A 6,000-nucleotide genomic window follows, 5' to 3' on the forward strand; every position below is an offset into this window, starting at 1 on the left:
AAAGGGATCACGTGCACTCAGGTCCTAGGCAAGATAAATTATTATTGCTAGGTCCCAGTAAATCATTAAATTAATTTCTTGGAAGCTGAGCGCAAGAGATTCTCATTAGTTAATTATCATTTTACCTTTATTAAGTTAAAAGGTAAAAACTGAAATAAAAAAATCACTGCGCCTTTGCGATTTGCTGTTCTCCACTCACTCACCCTTGGATTCTTGAGCCCCTCACTCTCCACTTCACCATGATTCTAAAGTGAGTATCGCTAATCATTTGCAATACGCGTAGATTTTTTCTTTTCTTTGCGATTGTAAATTCGCTGCTCTCCTTGTTGCCATCAAAGAAGGTAAGTAATAAAATGAATTTTTACCTCTCCAGCAACTTAGATGTTTTAAAATTTGCGTGACAGGTTTGTTGTCAGTTTAATGCATGTGCAGAACTTTGATTAAGGTTGTGGCTTTTGCTTTCAAGTCTCGTTAGGCTATGATAGGTCTTCAAATTTTTTTGTTTTTTGTTTTTTAAACAGGCTCAACTGCTCAAGTAAATTCTCTGCATTATTTTTGTTTGGCTGTTGATTTGTTTAAGGTTACTTTTGTATATTGCTTCTTGGTTTTTGTGATAGAGGATTGCTTTTGGATGGATAGCACATGTCACCGAAACATTTTTTAGCTTATCTATGATCTTTTAATTTTCGTGCTGTTAATTAGCAGTTTTAGTTGATGCAATTGGTTATCAATGGCAGAATCACATTAGGTTGCTTCCATCATTTATTTACACATGATTTTTTCTCATTTATCCATTTTAGGTGTGTTTGTTAATACAATTGATTCTCAACTGTAGAATCACATTAAGTTGCTTCCATCAGTCTTAATTAACTCTCACACATTATTAGTTGATTTAATGCAATTATACAGTTTAATCCTTGTAAAGTTTCTAGCTAGTAACGGGATAAATTTGAGTTTAATTTTTTATGATGTTTACATGGAAATTTTTGTAATGGGATGAAAGTGATTGTTTTAGCAGGTGAAAAATATGGTAAAAAAAAAATTCAAAAAAGAGCCAAAGAAGAGAATGGATATCATGGAGAGTTGAAGAAATTTGGGTTTAATAAATTGGAGATGTTTGTCTATCGTTGTTGTAGGTGTAGGACGGTGCTAAGTATGATGATGAGGGTTACACGATACCTTAGTACTTGTAGTAAAAAGTCTATGATTTGAAAGTTCGATACATGCAATGACTTGTGACTTATCAAGACAATTTATATAGTGATAGACCACTGTCCTTACCAAAAGGCAATCGGGCAAAACAAAAACAAAACATAGATGAACAACTTATATTATAACAAGAAACAATCTTATTTTGTATTAGCACTCTTTGTTGAGAGTGACATGTTTTATACTTGTTATTGACTTGATTAATGTGTCTTACTTCGAACTATCTTATTTGTAACTCACTTCAAATTATGTCAGGATTGTTGACCTGCATAAGCACATGAATGCCCTGTTTCTCCTTCAGATTTTGCTTTTTAATGAAGGTTAATCTCAAGTACTTAAACAATATTATTTCTATACACATATGAAGTATATATTTGTATTATAGCCATTCGGTTATTGCCTCTAGAATAATCTGTACAGGACAGGTGTCGCAATGCAATTGCACCCCTTGGTTTATAAATAGAAAAGGATAGGCTCGGACAATATTCAATTGAGAGCCTTGGTTAATTCATTCATCTTGACTTGGTATCAGAGCAGGAAAAACCGTCAGCAATGGCGTCACACTTTGAAAATACCACCAACCCCACCCTAGCCGCCGCCTCTGAAAACCCTAACCTCCAAAATATCCCAAGCCAAACGACCCCACATGTCTCCTCTACAGTGATGCCTTCCATCTCCGTTACTCCTTCATTAGCCTCGCCATCCATCTCCGTTTCATCCTCACTTTCTTTTCCTTATTTCACCTTCGCACCAACAAATCCTAATCTTCTTGCTTACCCATCATCTTCGACTCTCCTTCCTCACACTTTCCCGAACTCATCTCTTCAAATCCCAGAGATTCCAACCCAGCCACCCTCAATCTCTGTCTCACCGTCAGTTTCGACCCCAAATCTCACCGGCTTCACTCCACCGAACTTCTACCCAAACCAATATCTCTATGCTCCTTTTCAGTATTAGTACCAGTCACCAAACATCCAAGCACGACCGATTCCTCTACTAAGCTCTCTGAATCAGGCCAACTCCGTCAAGCTGGACGGAGACAACTTTATCACATGGGAATCTATGATATTACCAATAGTTCGAGGTCACAGACTCAACGGTTTTCTCTACGGCACTACGGTCATACCATCAGAGTACATTTTAGATGCTACAGAACAGGTCCACCCTAACCCAGCCTTTGAAGATTGGCAAGCAACAGATCAAATATTGCTGGGATGGCTTCTGAGCACAATGACAGTAGAGATCACCTCCCAAATGACCCGTTGCAAATCAGCAGCACAGCTTTGGACAGCAATCAATGAATTTGTTGGAGCAAATACCAGGTCCCGAGTAACTTTCCTTAAAGGAGAGTTTTAGCGCATGAAAAAGGGATCGTTAAACATGAAAGAATATCTGGCGAAGATGAAATCCATCTCTTATAATCTAACACTAGCTGGAGCAGCTATTCCAATTCAGGATCTGGTCACTCAAACGCTAGCTGGCTTAGATGCTGAATACACCCCCATTGTGGTGTTACTATCAGAAAAGGAGAATATGACATGGACTGAACTTCAGTCAAAGCTGCTAACATATGAGGCAAGGGTGGAGCACCTTCAATCATCATCTAACACCAGCCTCTCAAATGCCTTTGCCAATCTCTCTATTCAGACAAACTATCAGCATGATAGGGGAGGACGCAACAACAATTGGCGAAGCAGGGGAGGAAGAAGAGGACGTGGACAAGTGAACAGAGGAGGCTCACGTTACAATAACAACAAATCTGGGAAGCCATACTGCCATCTCTGGGAAAAACCAGGCCATGAGGTTGCAAACTGTTTCCATCGATATGACAGGAACTATAAGGGTCCTAACAAGAGTGAAAATGCCTCTGCCTATATAGCCACTCCTGAATCAGCAAGTGACCCAGCATGGTACCTGGATACAGGAGCCACCCATCATGTAACTCATGATCCGGAAAATGTGAGCTCTAATAGAAACAATACAGGTATAGACTCTCTTATGGTTGGTGATGGTACCTCTTTAAAGGTTCTGAAAACTGGATCATCTAAACTGCTGTGTGAAAACTCTGACAAGCATCTTTAGATGAATAATGTACTGGTTGTGCCTAAAATCGCTAAGAATCTGATCAATGGATATAAATTGACCAATGATAACTCTGATATTTTTGTTGAGATGCACTCACACAATTGCTTTGTGAAGGACAAGAAGCAGCATAAGACATTATTGCAAGGAGCTACTACACAGGGGATAAATGAAGGATTGTATCGCATCAACAGTGAAGTGGTTCCTGCTAAAGAATTTGCCAAAGTTTATTCTGTGTCTGCTAGTAGCAAAAAGAGTCAGTCAATACTATTAAGCCCTATTATAGAGTCATGGCATAGACGCCTCGGTCATCCTAGTAGTAGAGTCCTGAAAGAAGTTTTAAAGATTTGTGATGTTCCTATGAGTTCTAATGAAGAGTTTAAATTCTGTGAATCTTGCCAACTTGGAAAATCACATCGGTTGCCCTTTCCTGACTCTCAATCTCATGCTTCACATCATTTGGACTTAATTCATACTGACCTATGGGGACCCTCACCAATTAAATCCACTGCTGGTTATAAATTTTATATAAGTTTCTTAGATGATTATAGCAGATTCCTTTGGGTTTATCCCTTGAAGGCTAAATCAGACGCCTTATCAGCATTTAAACACTTCAAGAACATGGCAGAATCTCAGCTAAACCGAAAAATCAAAGTCCTTCAAAGTGATTGGGGTGGTGAATTTAGATCCTTTCACACTGTTTTGGATGATTCTGGCATTATATTTCGTCATTCATGCCCTCATACATCTGAACAAAATGGACGAGTTGAAAGAAAACACAGACACTTAGTTGAAATGGGGCTCACACTACTTGCTCAAGCTAAAATGCCACTGTATTACTGGTGGGAAGCCTTCTCTACTACTGTACATCTCATTAATAGATTGCCTACTCCTATCTTATAGGATAAATCCCCATTTGAAGTTCTACATCAAAGGTTGCCAAGCTATGCATCATTCAAGACATTTGGATGTGCATGCTATCCATGCCTCCGTCCATATAATCAAAATAAGTTCAGATTCCACAGTACGAAATGTGTTTTCATTGGCTATAGTGGATCACATAAGGGATACAAATGTCTCAGCTCCACTAGTAGAGTATATATCTCCAGACATGTGATGTTTGATGAAAATGAGTTTCCATTTGAGAAAGGTTTCATCAATATGAAGCAACCTCAACAAGATGAACTGATGAACTATCCAACACCTACCTCTGTTGAATTACTTGAAGTGCAAAATATAAATGACTATCAAAGACATTCTTCTCTGCAAAACACACAACAGAAGAGCAACATAGAATGTGAACCACCTTCTCAGCCATATGCCCCTGTCTTGTACACTTCAAGAGATGCAAATCAGAATGATACAGCAACAAGCACATCAAGAAGCTTGAATTCAGACAGCTCCACATCCTCTGAAAGTAGCTCAGAACTAAATGCAGCAAGTCATTCACATGCATCAGATACTCAATCTATATCTGAACAGCAAGAGCAAGCCACCCAAACTACTCAAAATGCTCTGTCACTACCAATTAATACGCATACAATGCAGACAAGGAGTAAAAGTGGGATCTATAAGCCAAAACTGCCATATATTGGGCTGACACATATTCAAGAAAGTGCTCCCAGCTCAGTCAAGGAGGCACTAAAATCACCCTATTGGAAACAAGCTATGATTGATGAGTTCTCTGCACTTCAAAAGAACAAGACGTGGACTCTGGTTCCTAGAGATCACAAGCAAAATGTAGTTGAGAACAAGTGGCTATTCAAATTGAAGTCTCATGCAGATGGATCATTATCCAAAAGAAAGGCAAGACTTGTGGCAAAGGGGTTCCAACAAACTGAAGGTATTGATTTCTATGACACCTTCAGCCCAGTTATTAAAACTTCCACTATTCGAATAGTTCTTGCAATTGCTATTTATTTTCATTGGGATATCAAACAACTAGATATCAATAATGCTTTCCTAAATGGATATTTGTCTGAGCCTGTATATATGGAACAACCAGAAGGATTCATAGATTCAGCCAGACCAACACATGTGTGTAAACTGTCTAAAGCATTATATGGCTTAAAACAAGCCCCGCGGGCTTGGTTTGATCGACTTAGAAACGTGCTACTGAATTGGGGATTCTCAAACTCCAAAAGTGATGTCTCCTTATTTGTGTATGCTGACAAGACACAGATCTTGATTATTTTAATATATGTTGATGATATCCTGGTGACTGGGAGTAACTCATATAGCCTCAAATACTTCACTACAAAACTGCACAGCATATTCTCACTCAAGGACTTGGGCTCACTGCACTATTTCCTAGGGATTGAAGCTAACAGAGATAAATCTGGATTATATCTAACCCAAGGCAAATATATTGTAGACCTTCTTGATAGATTTGGAATGAGCAATGCAACTCCATGCTCGACTCCCATGGCAACCCACAATTCACTATCCATTCATTCAGGTGAAGACTTGTCAAACCCATCCTTATACCGAAGTGCAGTAGGAGCTCTTCAATACCTATGCAACACTCGGCCAGATATAAGTTTTTGTGTAGGCAAATTGAGTCAAGTTCTCTCTAAACCTACAACGGCCCACTGGAAAGCAGTTAAAAGAGTGTTAAGATATCTCAAAGGCACCATACACCATGGTATTCATATCAAACCATCCTCCTTGCTTGATATTGTGGCTTACTCAGATGCAGACTGGGCCTCT

Source organism: Neltuma alba, unplaced genomic scaffold (assembly GCF_004799145.2).
Source record: "Neltuma alba isolate B1F8T4 unplaced genomic scaffold, ASM479914v2 tig00011601_pilon, whole genome shotgun sequence".
In the NCBI taxonomy this organism is placed as follows: Eukaryota; Viridiplantae; Streptophyta; class Magnoliopsida; order Fabales; family Fabaceae; genus Neltuma; species Neltuma alba.